Genomic DNA, 21,617 nt, shown 5'->3' with positions numbered 1-21,617 from the left:
AGAACTGGTATAATTTCTTCCTTGAATGTTTGATATAATTCACCAGTGAACCAGTTTGGGCTGGTACTTTCTATTCTTTGAAGGTCATTAATTAATGATTCAGTTTCTTTAATGGATATGGGCCTATTCAAATTGTCTATTTCTTCTTCTGTAAGTTTGGGTAGATTGTGTCTTTTAAGGAATCGGTCCATCTGATCTAGCTTATCAGATTTGTGGGCATAGAGTTGTTCATAATATTCCTTTTAATCCTTTTACTGTCCATGGAATCCATAGTGATGGCCCCTCTTTCATTTCTTTCATTAGCAATATGTGTCCTCTTTTTTTTTTTTTTTTTTTTTTTTTTTCCTTAGCTTGACTAGCAGCTTACCAGTTGTACCGGTCTTCTCAAGGAACCAACTTCTGGTTTTGATTTTTCTCAATTGATTTCCTGCTTTAAATTTAATTAGAGATGTCTGCTCTAATTTTTCTTATTCTTTTCTTTTGCTACTTTGGGATTAAATTGCTCTTCCCTTTCTAGTTTCCAAAGGATGGAAACCTGGTTTATTGGTTTTAGATCTTTCTTCTTTTGTAATATGTATTCTATACATTGCTATGAATTTCCCTCCATGCACTGTTTTGCTGCCACACAAATTTTGATAAGTGTTATGTTCATTTTAATTTAGCAAAAAATATTTTAAAAATTTCTCTTGCAATTTCTCCTTTGACCTGTGTATTATTTAAAAGTGTGTTGTTTAATTTCCAAGTATTTTGATATTCTTCCAGCTGTCTTTCTGTTATTGATCTAGTTTAATTCTAATAGAGTCTGAAAGCAGACATTATATAATTTCCAATCTTTCAGATTTGTTAAGGTATATTTTATGACCCAAATTGTGGTCTATCTTGGCCAAAGTTTCCTGTGAGTATGAGAAGAATGTGTGTTCTGCTGTTGTTCTATGAAATAATCAATAGATGTCAATTATATCTAGTCTATAGTTGGTGGTGTTGAGTTCAACTGTGTCTTCATTGATAAGTCTGTCTCCTAGATCTGTGCATTGTTGATAGAGGGGTCTTAATGTATCCAATCGTGGAAATGGATTCATTTATTTTATTTTCTACTTCTATTAGTTTTTGCCCAACATATTTTGAGCCTGCTGATAAGTCTGTTTTTCAGTATAGACACATCAAGAATCATTATGTCTTCTTAGGGAATTAAGACAATCATCACGTAGACTCTCTTTATCTCTGATAATTTCATGCAGAGCAGATATCAGAGAAAAGGAAGTTAGCATAGCTACTCCTGGTTTATTCTGATTAGTGTTACCATGATATGTGTATCTCCATCCATTTACCTTTAACCTAATTTAATCTAATGTATATTTAAAGTGGGCTTCTTACAGTCAACATATAGGTAGGTATGGCATTTTGATCCATTCTTACAATATCTATCTTTTAATTAGTGTACTTAGATGTTTGAAGTGATTACTGATATAGTTGTATAAACAGCATATTTATTACTCTTTTCTATTTGGTGCTCTTATTCTTTTTTCCTATTTTTGTTTTCTACTCTTCTGCCTTTTGTGATTTTGAATATTTTATGATTCCATTTTCTTGTCTCAGTGAAACAATTATATTTCTTTCTTTTACTTTTGCTTAGTGACCTAGAGTTTCAGTACATATTCACATCTAATTCAAGTCCACTTTCAAACAACTTCATGGATAATGCAACTATGTTACAATAACAAAATAATCCTATTTCCTCCTTCTCCTCCCTTGTATCATTGCTGTCATTCATTTCACTTATACATAAATAAACACATTATATATACAAGTAGGCATAATTAATTGACTATAGTGGTGCTCTTATTATTAAAAAATGATTAAGTCAATTAAGAGTAAGAAAAATTTAAAAATATAATAAAGAGTAAATAAAACTTTTTGTTTTAGTTTCACTTATTCTTTCTCTGATGTTCTTCCTTTCTTCATGTAGTTCTGAGTTTCTGACCCAGCTCATTTTCCTTTTCTCTGAAGAACTTCTTTTATTATTTATTGCAAGGCAGGTCTACTAGCAACTAATTATCTCTACGTCTTAATAAAGTTTTCTTTATTTATTAGAAAGAGAGTGTGCATGTGAGTGGGAGGTTTGGGGGGAGAGAGAATCTCAGGCAGACTCCCCGCTGAGCAGAGAGACCAGTACTGGGCTCAATCTCATGACCCAGAGATCACAGTCTGTTTGGAAAACTTATAAACAATAAAAGAAATAATTGTTTTCCATTCTGGAATGTAAGGAACATGGAAGTCATTATTCTCTTCAAGCAAATAAAAATCTGAACAAACTGAAAAATCAACTACTCTTTTTACACCTGTCAGAGAAGGAAGGTTACAGGAGAAACAGCTGCCCACAAATTTGGAAAGTCAGATGAGTACAAATAATTACAACTTACTGAAGCAGAAACCTATGAGCAGATGCCCCCACTGGAAACCAATACCAGGATAGAAAAAACCAAACTTCAGTTGATCTATAGATGAAAGCTCCATGTGGACAATTCTGAGAGTTAAGAACTCCAGTAGAACCCCATTACTTACTTATAGTGAAGCAAAGATAAAAATTAAATTTGGCTTCTCCTCAGAAACCATGCCAGCATGAAAGAAGTAGAATGAAAAATTGAAGGTATTGAGAAGCAAAAAGTAACACCAATATGGGATTCTATACACTGTGGAATTATCGTTCAGAAGTGAAGGAGAAATACAGACCCTCTGACAAACAAAAACTGAGGTAACTAGTGGCACCTGGGTGGCACAGTTGGTTAAGTATCTGACTCTTGATTTTGGATCCCGTCATGATCTCAGGGTCCTGAGATCGAGCTCCGCCTTTGGCCCAGGGCTCAGCGGGGAGTCTGCATGGGATTTTCTTTCTCCCTCTGTCCCTTCCCCCATTTGTGTACTCTCTCTCTCTCTGTCTCTGTCTCTCTAAAAAATAAATTTAAAAAAAAATTATTTCCCCCTGTTCATCTCACATACCTCTAGAAAAAAGTCTTCTGGCTGCCTGGACTAGTATACATACAAGTGTATTGGGACCATCTCTCAGGTCAAAATGAGTCACTAAATATCTGGTAAAAGTTTCCTTCTAAGTTAAGCATCAGTAACACATGAAACAGTCCTCCCTGCTATCAGCTCAGGGGAGGGAAAGCACCCACCACCCTATGTGCTAATAAAAGAAAATAAAGGTGTTTACTGTTTTGAAAGTCTCTTACAGTCCAGTCAATGACCTACACTGATTTTCCACCCAGGTGTAATCTGTCCCTTGAGTCTAGATAGCTAAATAAGTGAAAAGGCTCCATACATTCCAGAAATTGTCATCATCATCTTTGACTTGGTAAACTGCTAAATACCATTTTTTAAAACCTGAAATGAGCTAACCATTAAGCGACACTCAGGTGTTAGTTCCATTTTATAAACAATACTTCTTTTTAACATAATTGCTCAAGTTTCAAGTTGTTAGATTAAGCAAACAAAAATATAGGATTACTCAGTTAAATCCGAATTCCAGTGAAACAATAAAAACTTTTTTAGTATAAGTTCCAATGTAGTGTTCAGGACAAACTTATACTTAAAAAATATAATTTTTTTTTCTCTCTGAAATTCTAATTTAACCGGATGTCCTGTATTTAATCTTGCAACCCTACTCAAATTACACATATGATAGGTAAATGTTTGGGGAATTGATGCTCTTTGTTTTGTTTAGATGAAGAGTTTGATTCTATTTGTGTTAAGATTTTTGATGAAAGCGTCAGCTAAATTATGTGGAGGCCACAGAAATGAGTCAGAATTCTAGCAGGAAGAACTTTGCTTTGGTTTAAGGAGAGCCATTTTGACTCAGCACAGACTCAATTTTGGATACCTTAAAATAGACATTTTTTCTCAATATAACTTTTTCAAGCTCCAAGATCCTCTCAGATATAATTGACTATAAACTGTAACTTGTCTCAGTGAAACAATTATATTAGGTATAAAGACCAAGGTATACCTTAGGTATAAAGACCAAGACTTTTGAACAATGAAGAAAACTAGACTGAACCTTTATGAAAACTTAGACTGTCGGCACAGATAATTTACTTGTTACATCTCAGAGGAGCGAATCACTGAAGGAACAGAAAGCATCGTCTAGTAGAAAATTTGTTTGTAGATGTTGACTCTGAGAGAAGCGTTTGAGAGAGATATTCTTAGTATTTAAAAAAATACTTTTGAATTTAGATTTTCATCTGAAAATTTTCCATTTGAGAGTAGATCTTCTGCCAGATGGCAGGGCTTTATCTTTGGTACCTCTGAATTGTCCCCAGTACCTTGCAAAGCAGGGGCTCAGTACATACTTTTCAACCCAGAGATTAAAAGCTAAAGTTTGTATGGAAGGAAGCATTTGCTCTTGACCACAATGTCTCCCTGTGGGCCATCATAGCAGATCTTCCAGCAAAAAAGATGGAGAGTTTGCTCTCCTGTTCCTGGAGACTAAGGAGCTGTCAGATCATCTCTGTGCTTCTTCTGCTGGTGTGTCCCAAGTTTTATTTTCTTCTCAGTGATGTCACCTCAACAGTCTTGTTTTTCTGGTTCTTCTCTGAACACTTTGATATCCTCCTGCCTTCCTCTAGCTGCTTCCAGCACCCATTATGTTCCCTTTGCCTTACTGATTTATCACACCCATTTCCTGCATGTGTTCCCAGAGTATGTTTGCTCCATGAGAGGGATTTCCTTGTAGACAGTTCTGCCCAGAATATGTGATGCAATGCACACAACAGAGAGAGAATCTGTTCAACTGGACACATATCTTTTTCCCCTCACCGAACCTTCAACTAAACATTTATCACTAAGCTGTGTTTCTTAACATGCTCAACACACTTTGTCAGTAACTGCACTGGTCAAAGTAAGACAGGCTTTCTTGAATTTTATGATTACAAAAGAGTACTTTGTCAGCTCATGTTTAAAAAGATTTTATTTATTTATTTATTTATTTGAGGGCGGGGGGGAGGGAGTACAAGCAGGGGGAGGGGCACAGGGGAGGGAGAAGCAGGTTCCTGGCTGAGCAGGGATCCCCATGCAGGGCTTGATCTCAGGACCCTGAGATCATGACCTGAGCCAAATGGAAAGCAGATGCCTAACAACTGAGCCACCCAGGTGCCCCTGTCAGTTCATTTTTTAAAAGACATTTCCTTGTTTCTTTCTCCTACCATCTCTGTCCTTAAAGCACCAGTCTCTGAGGCGCTTGGGTGGCTCAGTGGGTTAAGTTGCTGCCTTTGGCTCCAGTCATGATCTCAAGGTCCTGGAATCAAGTCCCGCATCGGGCTCTCTGCTGGGCGGGGAGGCTGCTTCCCTCTCTCTCTCTCTGCCTGCCTCTCTGTCTACTGTGATCTCTCTGTGTCAAATAAATAAATAAAATCTTAAAAAAAAAAAAAGCACCAGTCTGTAATCCCACCTCCCAATTAAAAATATTATTTACATTTTGGAATATGTAAGGCAAATGCACATTATAAAATGCAAAAGGTACAGATGATTTGAACAGAAAGTAAGTACCCCACCCTCCTTTCCAGCCACTATGCAACTCACCTGGAAAACACTTGTTAGTATGAGAATTTCTTCGTGGATGAGGTACACTTACACAAGTATATATATTAATTGGAAAAGGTTGTGGACTTTATTATTTTTTTTAAGAGAGAGAGAGAGTATGTGTGCATGTGTGCAAATGGAGGTGGGGGTAGGGGCAGAGGGAGAGGGAGATAAAGAACCTTAAGCAGTCTTCACATCCAGCATCAGCCCATCTTGGGGCTTGATCTCATGACCCTGAGATTACAACCTGAGCTGAAATTAAGAGTCAGATGCTTAAGCAACTGAGCTACCCAGGTGCCCCAAAAGGTGGTAGACTTTAAATACTGTTCTTCTATTTGCTTTATTTAAAAAATAATATTTATTAGGTATATAATCTCCTTTTGTACATATGGAGCTTTCTCTTTTTTCATGTGATTGCATAATATTCTATTTTATAGTTATATAATGATTTATTTTTATCAGGCATTTATGATAGGGATTTAGAATATTACTAATTACTGCAGTAAATATCCTTAAACATACAGTATTTCACACATACCCAATATCTATAGGATGCATTTCCAGATGTTACATTTTTGGGTCACAATCACAAGATGGACTAGACTGCTTTAGTTACACCATGAAAGAATATTCTTTTTTTTTTTTTTTAAAGATTTTATTTATTTATTTGACAGAGAGAGATCACAAGTAGGCAGAGAGGCAGGCAGAGAGAGAGAGGAGGAAGCAGGCTCCCTGCTGAGCAGAGAGCCCGATGCTGGACTCGATCCCAGGACCCTGAGATCATGACCTGAGCCGAAGGCAGCGGCTTAACCCACTGAGCCACCCAGGCACCCTGAAAGAATATTCTTGAATACATTTTTTGTTGTTGTTGTTAATACCCAGAATACATGTTCTTTATAGTTTTTCTTCCCATCAGGTTCACCTTACTTTGGCTATTATTTACACTCCAAATACCTGTAGAATTAAATTTTAAATATTCTGAGAAAGCTTGCCATTCAAAAGAAACCTAAGGTGAATCTATATGGAAATGTCAAGAGTGACACATACTTTCCTTTAAATTTTGATAGGCTGAAGTTTAAGAATTGAGAATTTTATGTAAAGGATTTCCTTTAAATGGAGCACGCTATGTAAACTATTCATCTTCAAATGGACCCTTCTAGAGATCACTTGGAAGACGTTTTGGACTCTGAAATACAGAGTATCTGAAATCTATAGATCACATTTTGTACAAATCAATTCTAACACTGCCTCAGATAACGTAGTCACATAAATTTTTTAAGTAATCTTAAATCTGTCCTCCTTATCCACTGAAGCCATTAGCAGGAGAAATTTTCATTCCTTGTTTTTCTTTTTGCCTGGAGATGAACGAATGGCCCCATCAATTGGGGCTTTTGAAAGTGCTGCAGAAAATCTTCCCCATTGTTTCCAGAAGACAGCCCAGACCCTTAAGGTACAGCTCGGACTTGCACTACTCAGATAAATTTACGCGGTGCTGACTCTCAGCAATACCGCAGTACTGGCAACATTTTACATGAATGATCTTATTTAACTGGTATTGTATTAATCCAGACTAAATATTATTTCTTTCTTTTCATGCACAGGGAATGGAAATAGGTCAAGTTTTTGTACCAACCATGCTTAAGTCTTTTTATTCACCCCTTACCTTTGATTTATAACCCTTCAATTGAGGTAGATACTGGGAGTTCAGACCTTCTTAACATTTCCTAAAGTATGGGTATCACATAATTAAGACAGCAGCAGGCCGAAAGTGTGAGTAGCTTCACATCAAAGCTCTGTTAGTTGCAATTATGGGCATTTCATGATCTTTATTTATCACCTGGAGATAGAATTATGATGAGACTTATAATAAGACTTCTCTTTCATGGGAAATCCAAATTGGCTTGAGTTTGGTGTCTTCCAGAAAGTGAAAGCCTGAGAAGCACCCTGTTTGTTCTCATCCATAATGAAAGAGTATATTGAGCCATGCTCAATCATGCTGTCATCCTATAAGAAGTTTTGGGGAAACAGGAACGCAGTCTTCAAGAGACTCTGATGGAAGTGGCAATACATGCATGTGAGAAGATACAGTTGGACTTCTCAAGTGACACCCAGTCACATCCCTTTACTCTTCTACTTAGAAAACCTCAGCATCTCAATTCGCAAAATGACTGCGATTAGAACGGACACGTTCATGTGCATGCACTGTTTTAACTGAGGGAAGACACTTCACTGATGTTACCTAGTTCCTGAGTCATCATCATCATCCATCACACAGCCTTCTCAGTTTACCCACAAGCATTGGCTGTAGAGTGGGCCCCTTACTCACTGGCATAATTCCGGCTTATTTAAAATATGCTTGTGCCCAAATACAGTACTGACTTGTTAGGATGGTTTGGAAAATTAAATGGCTTAGGAAGTGCTAAAACTCTTAGATTTGGAGTGCTGTCCAAGAAAAATGTAATGCTTGTCACTAGTGTACGCTGCATAAATAATTCTGAAGTTTCTTGTATTCCAATTTAAAAACTATGAAGAAGAGTTGAAAATAACTGTAATAATATAATCTTTAAACTGATGTACCTAAAACATTGTCAATTTAACATTTGATCAATATAAAATTTATTAATGAAATATTTTATGTTCTTTTTTCTCATACTCAGCCTTTGAAATCTGGTGGGCATTTTACATTTATAGTACCTTTCAGTTTGAATGGATGACATTTCTAGTGGTCAGTAGTTACCTGTTGTTAGGATACTGAACAGTGTAGTCTTAGAACAATGACAAAAATTCCATAAGTATTAGCCATGTTAGCTCTTACTAATATCCTTTTTCTCTGTGATACTTTTTGACTCTATTCAGCATTTATTTACTTTTTTTTTTGTATTATAGCTACTGTTTGTATTATCCTTCTAGAAAGAATGTTCATTGAATGGGATTTCTGTTTTCTGTAGACATTCATCTAAAGACATCCATTGAGAATCCATGTTCCAGGCATTATGAGGTCTATTTTCCAGGTTTGTATTTCCCAGAATACGTGACAATGTCTTCCCAATTGTAGGCACCCAATACGTGTCTGGCACATAAGTTGCCTAGTTTTGTGTATGTACACACATTCCTGACTGGTGTTTCTCAAAAAAGAGTACAGTTTTCATAGATTTAGACTTCTGTTTTTATAAATAAACAATGGTATTGAACAGAGATGGTATTTGCTTTGATTATGAGGATTTACTTTATTATGCAATCATAGAGTGATTACTCCACTGATGGATTCTTCTAGGATCTACATTGCCAGAGAGAGACACAAACTTGGTACCAGTTCCTAACTCTGTGTTGGAAGTAAACAAAACTAGACATCTTTATGTAGTGTTTTAAGTGAGTAACCAAAGTAACTTAATATAAGAGTTCTATACAAACCATAAAGGCTACAAAATGTAAGTTGCTGCTAATATAGTTATTAATGATTTTTAGTAGCTTTTGCCCTCTGTTACATACACTATTGACCCAAGACAAGCTCTTCGTGAGAAAATAAAACAAATCTGTGATCAAACAAGTATAGAAAATTCTATGTACCATACACCACAGTTGGATAATAATAATGCACATTAGGATATTTTAAATCCTTTTAAGTTCAGTAATAAAGAAATCTACTTGACTTTGCTATATAATAATGAAAATAATTTTTCAAGGTGACATCCATAAATTCTACAGAACTGAGATACCGGGACACCTTTGTGGTATAACTCGGTGGCGTAAAGCATCTAACTCTTGGTTTGGCCTCAGGTCATTGTCTCAGGGTCCTGGGATCAAGCCCCAAGTTGGGCTCCATGCTCAGTGAAGAATCTGTTAGGGACTCTCTCTCTCTTCCTCTGGCCCTCCCCACCAACCCAAATAAATTAATCTTTAAACACACACACACACCCCTGATACACCATGGAATACAAAACTGGCAAATTCTGGACTAATATAACAGCTGTATGCAGTCAAGAGATCTGGATTTTAAGTTTGGCTCCCCACTACCCACAACTGAATTCTACTCAAGTCTTATCTCTCTGAAACTCAAGGCTTATCTCTTTGAAAATATATAAATAAGTGATTTTCAACCTGATTACAAATCCTCATCACCTGTCGAATATTTAAGCCAGACATGGATAAGCCCCATCCCCAAAGACCCTGACTCTGTAGGTTTGGGATGTGACCTCGGTGTCTGTTGCGTGTATGTGTGTACACAAATGCGTATGTATGCACTGGGTTCTAAAACAAAATGTACTGCTTATAATGGACTACTTGGAAGATGTTAAGGTGAAAATAGTCTATACATTTGGGACAGACATGGGAGGGAAAGTAAAATCATGAAGGTGGGGAAGCTAATTTTGTATAAATAAGAGGTGTTTGCACAGTGAATATCAGAAGGTGTTGTGGAATCTGCTGGAATTCTGTGGTAAAGGATTCAAAGTATGTCAAAATGACCCACTGATCAATTATTATGTAGTTGGGAATGTGCTATCAATCTTAGTTTCAGGCTGTCTCTATCTCAATGGGACATAATTCTCTATAAACTGGTTAGTTTCTGATAAGACTCCACCTTATTCATGTTCTCTTAGAAATAAAGGAGAAAAATCAACCCACCATCCCTAGTAAGAAATGTTAATCCTTAATCCTCTATTAATCTTATAGTAGTTAATTTGTTATAGCTGTTAACAGAGAATCTTAAACTCCATATAAAACCAATCATTATTACAGGGTTTTAGTTTTGGCATAAAGAAATAAATGGAATTTGGAAATATGATCCATTTTTACTTTATTCTATTAACTTACCAAAATAGGTTTACTCACTTTTCTCTTGCCTCCTCAGACCCATCTTAATACATCTTAACCGAACCAGTGAGTAAGTATACTCTTCCTGCATCATGGGATTTTTGTGTCATTCTGACAAAGGTCAGGTTGAGACAATGGGTCCTGAACTACACCCATAAAGCCAATGGTTTAAACAAAGATACTATCATGAAGTGTTTTCCAAATGGTTATACCACAACCCCGCAGTCAGCTGAACCTTCTACAGAAATCCCCTAGGATTGGACTTGGCTCCCTCCACCTGCATTTTCTGCATTGGACACATGGAGGAAGAAAAGCATTTGAGCAAAAATCTGAGGAAGATTTCAGGGTGTTTAACAAGAGGTGTTGAATAGGATTGCAGAAATCACACCTCAGAAGCAACATGCTAAATGTGTTTTCAACATCAATGACAAATAGCGATTTGGTTATTGTGCTTGTTATTTAGATTGTTTCTGACTCACCTTTTGGATAGTCCAAGTCTTCTTTGGTAAGATTTTAAGGTTTAAATTATTGAATGCTGGTTTTAACTGTTTGCTTCTATTTACACATCAAAGTCTGAAGGAGAAAGAAAACAAAGCTGTTTTTTCTTTTTAACTCAAATCTACTGACTTCTTTGTGATTTTACAACTGTGTAAAAGAACCAAAATGCTTTATACATCTTTTTTTCTGTATCCTTTTCGTGGATTTTCACAATGCTCAATATCTCAAAAATAGTAGGTATTTTTCAATAAGGCACAATCACTATCTAGAATTTCTTTATGTGATACCATTTTTGCATATAGGCATATGCAAGATAAAAAAGAATTTGTATGGATCATCTTCCAATCATAAAAAGAAGACAAAAATGAAAAGAAGTACTATTTCTCCTTATGATTAAGGTATTTTCTCATCATAATAAAAATGCTCAAGAAATTTTGTAATTCTTTCCACTTACTGTGGGGACCTTTAATATGCCTTATGTTTCTAAAAAGTAATTTATCCAAGAGACAAGACCTATAACTAAAAACTAAGATTGAAAAACAGATGACAGTGTGCAGAAAATGTGGCTATTGGGTTTTATCAGATGTCAATATTAAAATAACTATGATTCTTAAGTTCAAAAACTAAATATAAGCCTAAAGAAATCATACAGAGAACTGGAGTATGAGAAAGGAATCAAAAGAAAATTATAGAGCTATAAATAATAATTGATATTAAGAACTCATTAGATAATTGTGGTGAGTTGAATGGTGGTCCTCAAAAAGATAGGTCCATAATCTAACCTCCAGAAACTGTGAATGTTACCTTACTTGGGAAGATGGTATTTGCAGACATAAGTAAATTATGGATGTCTCGAGGAGGTCATCTTGAATTATTTGGGTGGGCTGTAAATCCAATGGCCAGTGTCCCTTAGGACACATAGAGGAGAGACACACAAGAGAAGAGAAGGCCATGTGAAGGGGAGGCAGATAGTGGACTGAAGCAGCCTGACACTAAGGGACAGCTGGGACCATGAGAAAATGGAAGAGGCAAGGGAGAACTTTTTCATAGAGTCTTCTGAGGGAGGAACAGCTCTGCCAACACCTTAATTTCAGACTGCTCCCAGAAAAAAATGTTGTTCGAAGCCATCAGGTTGTGGTATCTTGTTATGGTATCACCCAGATATTAATCAGTGCTTTAGCATTGATTAGGCACAGGTGAAGGGAAGATTTTTTAGCTAGAATATTGGTCAGTAGAAAATATCTGGATGGAAACATCAACAAAAATAAGGTATAAAAAAGAGCTTAAAAGACATAGGGAACACTATAAATATTACTTGTATGTATATGTAATTCCCAGAAAAAGAAAAAGAGAAGAAATTAAGGCAGAAACAATATTTAAAGAGATAATGGCTGAGAGTTTTTATTTTTTTTTAAAGATTTTATTTTATTTATTTGACAGAGAGAGAGATTACAAATAGGCAGAAAGGTAGGCAGACAGAGAGGGGGAAGCAGGGTCCCTGCTGAGCAGAGAGCCTGATGCGGGGCTCAATCCCAGGACCCCAAGATCATGACCTGAGCTGAAGGCAGAGGCTTAACCCACTAAGCCACCCAGGTACCCTAAGGCTGAGAGTTTTTAAAAACTAGTGAAAGACAAATCCAGGATTCAAGAAGTTTTATAAGACCCAAACAGGGAAAAAATAAAATATAATAAAATACCCACACACATTTTGACCACAGTAATGAAAAACAAAAATAAAAAGAACTCTTAAAAGGAACCACAGAAAAATGATATATCACTTTCACAGGAATTATCAAGTATGTAAATATAGGTATTTCATTTTCTTCTATTAATAAATTAGTTAAACATTCTTTTAGTGATTCATTGATAAAGGATGGAAATAAAATATTTACTTTATAATCTAAAATGATTGATGATATAGTATAATATATAAATATATTAATTTAATACATCTTAGTATGTATTATATACTACATATGCTTGATAATCCAATATACTTGACAATACCAAAGAAGTCAAAATAAATTTAAAAAGTATACAAACTACAAATACCAAACAAGTAATAGGATCTAAATATATCATTAATTACATTGAATATAATAGACAAATACACTGGTTAAAATTATCATCACTTTAAAAAAAAAAAAAGATTATTTATTTATTTGACAGAGAGATACACAGCAAAAGAGGGAACACAAGCAAGGGAAGTGGGAGAGGGAGAAGCAGGCTTCCCACCAAGCAGGGAGCCTGATGTGGGACTTGATCCCAGGACCCTGGGATCATGACTTGAGCCAAAGGCAGACACTTCACGACTGAGCCACCCAGGCACCCCAGTTTAAACTTCCAAAAAAAAATCATATACATTTAAAAAAATATTTTATTTATTTATTTGACAGAGAGAGTGATCATAAGTAGGCAGAGAGAGAGGGGGAAGCAGGCTCCTCGCTGAGCAGAGAGCCTGATGTGAGGCTCGATCTCAGGACCCTGAGATCATGACCTGAGCCGAAGGCAGAGGCTTTAACCCATGAGCCACCCAGGTGCCCCATCATATACATTTTTAAAGAGAAACATTTTAAATATAAAGATATAAGAAAGTTAATAGAAAAAGCAGCATTAAAGTAATGAGAATAGAAACCAAAAGAGAGATGGTATAGTTGCATTAATATTAGACAAAATAAAAGCAGTTGTAGATGTAAAGGAGAGTTCATGAAGGATCAATCCACCAGGATGATACAGTATATAATTTAAACTGTATATACTTCTAATAAAATAGTCTCAAGATATATAAAGCAGAAAATGCTGGAACTAAGTGCAAAAGTAAGCAAGTCTACAAATACAGTGAGATTTTTAAAAAGTACCTCTCAGTGAGTGGCAGAGCAAGCAGTGGGAACATCAGTGAGCACCTAGAATATGTGAAAAATATGATAGCAGGTGAGTCAGTGGACTTACACACAACACAGCACGTAGCATCTGCAGGACACACATTCTATTCAAGAATACATGAAGCATCTACCAAAACTGAAAACATGTTGGGCTAGAAATCAAGTCTCAGTAAATTACAAAGGGTTGAAGTCATACAGAGTAGGCTCTAAGGTATAATAAAGCTAGAAATAAGTCACACAATAACTAGACTGTCTCCCAGTTTGGAGGAAAGTAAGCAGTATACTACTAAAAAAATTCCTTGGTCAAAGAACAAAATCCAAAGGGAAAATGGGTAAATATTTTGAGCTGAATGACAGTGAAAATGGAATATCAAAAATTCTAAGATAATGCTAAATAGTGCTCCTAGAGGAAAATACATAGCCTTAAATGTACACATTGAAAAATAAAAGTTAAAACACTCAAATAATCTAAATCTACAACTCAAGTGGATAGAAAAAATACCATCAAGTGAAACCCAGAGAAAGTAGAAGAAAGTAAATAATAAACAGAAAAGCAGAAAAGAACAGAAAACAATAAAAAAAAATAGAGAAAACCAATTAAAAACAAAAGTTGGTTCTTTGAAAAGCTAAAATCTTAAACTGATTAAAACTCTTAAAAGATTGTTAAGTAAATAAGAAGGAAAGACAGAAAAATATCACAGGGAATGTAGCACAGACATAAAATGTTAATAAAGGATGCTATGAATGGCTTTAACAAAAACTTGAAAATTAGGTGAAATTGACATATTCCTTCATAAACAGATTACAAGGCTGAAAAAAAGAAGATTGAAATAGTCTTATATTTATTAAATATATTAATCTATACTTTAAATGCTCTCCGAAAGAAAACTCCAGACTTGAATGGCTTTGCCAATGAATTCTTTTTAACATTTAAGGAAGAAGGAATATCTTATGCAAACTCTTTCTGAGAACATAAAGAAGGAAACTCTTCAACTTGTTTTATAACGTTTTATAACAGAAATGAAGAATTCCTAACAAAATTATAGTGACTCAAATATAATAATGTATGCATGACCAAGTTGGGTTCTTCTTGATATAAGAAAATTTATTTTAAAGTTCAAAAACCAATTAATATAATTTACCATGTCAATAAAACAAGGACAAAAGTCACATGATCATCTGAATATATGCCAAAAAAAATGATAAAATTCAACAGCCATCTATGTTAAAAACAAAAGAAAGCAAAACTCTTTTTTCTTTTTTTTAAGATTTTTTATTTATTTATTTGACAGAGAGAGATCACAAGTAGGCAGAGAGGCAGGCAGAGAGAGACAGAGAGGAGGAAGCAGGCTCCCTGCTGAGCAGAGAGCCTGATGCGGGACTCGATCCCAGGACCCTGAGATCATGACCTGAGCCGAAGGCAGCGGCTTAACCCACTGAGCCACCCACGCGCCCAAGAAAGCAAAACTCTTAACCACACTTGAAATAGAACAAAACTTCCTTAGCCTGGTTTAAAAAAAAAAAAAAATCAGAAATCTTGCAGCAAGAGCATCCTTGGTGTTGAATTATTAAAGTATTAAAGACTTTCACCTTATGATAGGGGACAAGACAAGGTACAGATTATTATTACTTCTATTCAGCACTGTATTAGCTGTCCTAGCTAGTATAATAAAGTTAGAAAAATAAATAAAAAGTAGACACATGAAGGACAAAAATAAAAACTGCTGCTAGTCGTTCTCCACAGTTCTTTTAGAGACTCTATTAAACAATTAAAATAAATGAGTGAAGCAATTTTTTGGAAACAAAATTAGTGTACAAGTATCAACTAAGTTTCAATATTCCAGTAAGAAGTAGAAAATTAAAAACAAAACTTTATTATAACTTCAAAAGAACTTAACACGGACACACAAAACTATAAAACCTTATTAAGAGAAATTAAAGAAGAACTAAATAAAGGAATGGATTGTCATGTTTATGGATTAGAAAAGTTTTTATTGTTAGCATGTTGGTTTTTCCCAAATTGATCTATTGAATAAATGCACTCACAAAGAAATTTAAAAATTAAAAAAAAAAATGCATGCACTCATAAATACAAAGCCAGCAGACTTTTTTGGGGGCGTAAAATTTGGTAGTTGATTCTAAAACTTATATAGAAAAGCAAAAGACCAAAAAAGCCAAGACTATCTTGAAGGAAAAGAACAAAGTTGTGTGACTTACACTACCAGATGTCAAAACTTATAAAGCTACAGTAACTGTTACAATATGGAATTGGAAGAAGATGGACAAATAAACGAATGGAATAAAACAGAGCCCCAAAACAGACCAACATCTAAATGGAGACTTGATTCATGGCAAAGGTAGAATTGCAAAGTAAGAATGTAGTAGTGAGATGCATACTGGACCAACTGAATTACTATGTGAAAATACATATCCCTTGACTCCTATCTTACACCATATGAAAAATTAACTCTAGGCTAGTTGTAGATCTAAATGTGAAAGATGAAACAAAAAAGTCTCTATATAGTAAAATATAGACTACCCACCCTTATGGCCTTATACTAGGCAAAGATGTTTTAAAAAAAGAATTGTAAACCCTATATAGATATTTGACATTTGTCAAAATACAGCACTAAGAAAGTAAAAACACAAGTTATTGAGTGTGGGCAGATATCTACAATCTATAATACAAAAACAATAGGTTGAATAAAAAAGATTCAACAACATTAGTTATTTGGGAATGTGTATTAGAGTCACACTGAGATACATCTTCCTAATACCAGAAATTACTACCAGCTGACAACCACTGGTTTTGATGACATGGAATTGGGGTTTTAAAATTTACCAGCTGCTTGACTTTGGACAAAGATTTCTTCATCTGGAAATAAAGGATAACAATATATGCTCAAACTGTTTCATTTCTATACTTCAGAAGTTAAGTTCTTTTTTTTTCAGATGTTTCTAAATGAAACAAACAAACAAAAAAACTTCACCTTAAATTTTAGGCAATTGACAAACAAAGGAATCTCACATTTGGAAAATATATTTTAGACCTTGTGGTCAGGTTGTGACTTTAACTGAATCAATACATAATACACACCCAAACAATATACATTACATTCATGGGCTAATGTAAAAATACATTTAAAAATTATCATTTTAGTGTTTGACCAGCTAATCTTAGCTTTGGTATATGTATATATATTTTTTAAGATTTTTCTTTATTTATTCAACAGACAGAGATCACAAGTAGGCAGAGAGGCTGGCAGAGAGAGAGGGGGTGGGAAGCGGGCTCCCCGCTGTGCAGAGAGTCCGATGCGGGGCTCGATCCCAAGACCCTGAGATCATGACCAGAGATGAAGGCAGAGGCTTAACCCACCGAGCCACGCAGGCACCCCTGTTATGTTATTCTTAAAAAGAAACACTTGAACCAGAGGTCTTCCTATGTTGCTCTTTTCCCTTTTTTGGGGATATTTTGGTTAATATCTAATATTTCTCCAGTGATTATTTATAAATGTATATATGAAAATGTCTAGTGGAATCCTGAACTTACAGATATTCTTGTGTTTGATTACACAGAAATTGTATTTCTGACTTTGAAAGCCCTAACTCTACTATTACTAAAGCTTTCACAAATTTGAAAACTATTTTTATTTTGAAATTACAAAGTCTCAAAAATATCAGTCTTCTTTCATTTTTATCATTTCATAAAACTCTGCAACTCTTGGTTTTGATTTTGACTTCTCACCTCCTGAATGCCTAGGGGCAAAATGTTATTTTCCACTATTTTCATAAGACTGTAGAAATCTGGGAGTAGGAGCATATGGTTATGAGGGGAAATAGCACCAATTACTGGAAAATCTTTGGAAACTGCCAAGATTCCTAATGTCCTGAGACTTCATTTTCCCTTTTCCATGAAAGTTGTCTGGTGATATAAACAACTGGCTTCCCATTTGGAGCTGGTTTTGTTACAGAGAGAAAACAGGCTTTGAAATTAGTTAGGTAGGCAACCTTAGTTCTGAACACACACTTTCTATTTAGCACTTCTGTGATGTTAGGAAAGTACTTAATTTCTCTAAACATCCATTTGCCCATCGGGTGAATCAGGAAATCATATATAATTTGCCTTTTTTGGAGTTAGAATAACTCATGGGAAATACACAGACCTGTACCTGGTACATGTCAACATGGAGTAAGTAGAGGCTCTCCTTTACCCCCTTCCTTTTCTCTTGGATAATCCTCGCAGTTCTAGAAGGTGTTTTGCACCCTCGCTCTACTCTGCCTCCTGGATGGTCACTCCTCAGACTCCTTCTTTTCATTAGCTGCTGTGGGAGTTGCTTTCCCTATAGATTTATTTATTATTTCACTTTTGAGTGAGAGAAAGATGGAGAAAAAGAGAGTGTGTGCCTCCGAGTCGGGGTGGGGGGAGGGAAGAGAAGCAGAGGGAGACAGAGAATCCCAAGCAGGCTCCATGCCCAGTGAAGAGCCAAGTGGAGTCAATCCCATGACCCTAGGACCATGACCTGAGCCAAAATCAAGAGTCGGATATTTTACTGACTGAGCCTCCTAGGCGCCCCTTCCTTGTAGCTTTTAAAAATTATTGACTAATGGCTGCATAGTATTCCATTAGTCAATAATTTTTAAAAGCTACAAGGAAGGGGCGCCTAGGAGGCTCAGTCAGTAAAATATCCGACTCTTGATTTTGGCTCAGGTCATGGTCCTAGGGTATGCAGCCATCAAAAGAAATGAAATCTTGCCATTTGCAACAACATGGATGGAACTAGAGCGTATCATGCCTAGCAAAATAAGTCTAGCGGAGAAAGACAACTATCATATGATCTCCCTGATATGAGGAAGTGGTGATGCAACATGGAGGCTTAAGTGGGTAGAAGAAGAATAAATGAAACAAGATGGGATTGGGAGGGAGACAAACCATAAGTGACTCTTAATCTCACAAAACAAACTGAGGGTTGCCGAGGGGAGGGGGTTTGGGAGAAGGGGTTGGGATTATGGACATTGGGGAGGGCATGTGATTTGGTGAGTGCTGTGAAGTGTGTAAACCTGGTGATTCACAGACCTGTACCCCTGGGGATAAAAATATATGTTTATAAAAAATAAAAAAAGTATAAAAAATAAAAAAATAAAAAAAAAATTATTGACTAAGATTAAAAGAGTCAATCATCTGGTTTTTTCAACCTGCATGTACTTATGTCATGTTCCTTTAAGAAATACCTTTATATCCCTTTAATGTGTATATTCCTTTAATCCCACCTCAGTTTCCCTACTTTCTCTAATGGTTAATGTGCTCTTCCCTAGGATTTGTCTGCTCAGACACCGAGGAGGTATTTTCACCAGGATGAGCTCTGCTGTTTCCTATGTTTCCTTCTATGGAAGCACAGTGGAAAGAAACGCAAGGCCCCCAGGGGACTTTGTGAGACACTCTGGCCCCTAGGAAACACAGCCACTTGAAATAAGCCTTAATGCCTGCTGAAGAGACTGAAATCCTTAGACTCGTGGTTCTAAGTTGTATTTCTCCCATATCATCCTTTTTAGCCACACAAGTCAGGGGACAGAGATGAATGTATTGGTTGTACAATGAGACATCCAAGCAAAAACATTCCAGGTGATTCAATAAATAGTTTATGACAAGAAGTCTTAAGATAACTCTGAATTTTACAGCTGCTCTCCATGGTGTTTTTAAAAGAAGAATATAGAAGAGAACATTCTTTGCCTAATTACAATTTGCCTGGAGCTTGATGTTATCGCTGTGGGTGTCTGCAACAATGGGTCCACCCCTCCTTTGCTGCCAGCCCCTGGCACACTCTGCGTGTAAGCCCAAGATCCTTCTGAGGACACACAAATTAAGCAGGGCCTTGAGGAGCATGTGCACTGATTTGCAAAATCCATGGAAATATATAGTTTCAAGTCAAAATGTATTTTGCTTAAATACTTGAGGTTAGTTATTTTCAAATAAGCAAAATGGAAAAGACAATGGCTATACTTCTTTATGTCAGAAAAGAAAAACAAAAGAGCTACAAATATAAGTTTTAGGAATTGGGATTCATTTCTCAAAAGTATCTGACTTTGTTTAATTGTCAAAGAAAAATTGCATTTAAGTTAAGTTGCCCAAGTCTGACAGAAATCTTTAAAAAATTGTTTTTTTAAAGTTGTTTTTTTTTAAAAATTCTATTTATTTATTTGACAGAGATCACAAGCAGGGAGAAAGGCAGGCAGAGAAAAAGAGGGGGAAGCAGGCTCCCTGCTAAGCAGAGAGCCTGATGTGGGGCTCGATCCCAGGACCCTGGGATCATGACCTGAGCCGAAGGCAGAGGCTTAACCCACTGAGCCACCCAGGCACCCCTAAAAGCTGTTTTGAGATAAACTTTAAATTGAAGAAATTTCAGAATCAATCTCATTAAACATATTCAAGGAAGTATGGAACGAGGGTTTTTTCCTTTTCGTATAAAACTGTTTTGCTGGCTAAAGACCTATAGTACTTCCTGAAATACTGCAAAGTTATCTTGCTTTTCTCTTCACACTCAATCACGCTTCCTCCATTTATAAACATTATTGACATGATAATATACTCCGTATTATCTATATTATTCTCAAATTCTTTTAGATAAATGTCTTCTCAGCCACCTCTGTGACTCGTAGAACTGAACTGAGCCCAAGAGCTTCTTCAAGTGAGGTGGCCATGTCTGAAGGAAAAAACTGTCCTCCAGTCTCCGGGGGAAGCATAGAAGGAGGCAGTGCATAGCCAGAAGGTAGAGCTCTACCTGGTTTGGCTGACCATTCCTCCTCCAGCTTCTGTTTAGAAAGAAATGGAGAAATGGGAGGATTATGTTCAGAAAGACTGCACCAGGACAGGCTTTTACGTCAGCACAGGCCCTGAATGGCCACATCTGTATGCACTCAGCCCCTCAGGAAGTTCTGCTCTGCTCACTAACACATCTGTTGTGTGTGGGCAGTTGTATTGCCCAAGTTATAGTTTCTACTTGAGGTAGTATTCCACCTGCGTCACCATAGTGCTCGTCTATCCAACCAAGAAGTAATTTTTGAATTAATGCCACTAATCTTCCAGAAGGGTGCTATCCAACCATTACAAGGAAAATTTGATTATTGTTGGATTTCTTTTTTTTCTTTAACTTGAGTACCAATGGCATACTGACTCTTACATGCAACCCAAAGTACTCTGCATTAGTGATGACTAATTTTTCATAAGAGTAAGCAGATTTCAGATCTTATTCTATTGTGCAGAGAGGTTACCAAGAATCCAGTGGAAAATGTTGGCTAGTTTAAAGATCAATACAAAGGAGGATTAATTGTTTTTAAAAACTCCCTCCCTTAAATGTATTATATTATCAGCAAACCACTCCAACAAGTTGTTAGAAAGAGATAAAGGACAGAAGAAGAAGAATATTAATGTAGGGTTGGTCTGAGTCCAAAAATCAAGATGCAGAAGACCTTCCAATCTTCAAGGGGTGCCGTGACACATGATTGTGTCATGGAGGAATGTGGGGAATAGGGTAGCTTCCCTGTTATCTACCTTGCATCAAACTTAAAAATTTCCCAGTTTGTCAGATCCTACTGTGCATTATACTTTCTTCTGATTATTTTGGTTATACCTTCCTTCCTTTCAAGAAGCCTTCATTTGAAACAAATGATTTTGTTTATTTTGGTGGAGTGGGGAACGGTAACCCATGGTGACTGGATTTTGTCTCCCTCTTCAAGTATTTATTTTTGAATTTATGTTTGACTTCACTTGCAGCTGTATTCCTAGGATAACCCCAGTGTCAGAAGGAGAATGAGTGGTGCTCAGTTGCTATTTCCAGAACTTGAAGTAAGTGTTTT

At 36.1% G+C, this 21,617-nt stretch overlaps 1 long non-coding RNA gene across 1 annotated transcript in view; it reads right to left on the bottom strand.

Annotated features, from left to right (window-relative positions):
• Positions 1-10,865: 10,865 nt before the first annotated feature.
• The window catches only part of LOC131832255 (uncharacterized), a 94,297-nt gene continuing 83,545 nt past the window's right edge, over positions 10,866-21,617 (bottom strand). The window contains exon 3 of the long non-coding RNA XR_009353965.1: positions 10,866-10,959. This is a non-coding gene — a long non-coding RNA (uncharacterized LOC131832255). The remainder of the gene's footprint in view (positions 10,960-21,617) is intronic.

The sequence above is a fragment of the Mustela lutreola genome, chromosome 5 (assembly GCF_030435805.1).
Source record: "Mustela lutreola isolate mMusLut2 chromosome 5, mMusLut2.pri, whole genome shotgun sequence".
Classification (NCBI taxonomy): Eukaryota; Metazoa; Chordata; class Mammalia; order Carnivora; family Mustelidae; genus Mustela; species Mustela lutreola.
This window is presented reverse-complemented; position numbering and strand designations above follow the sequence as displayed.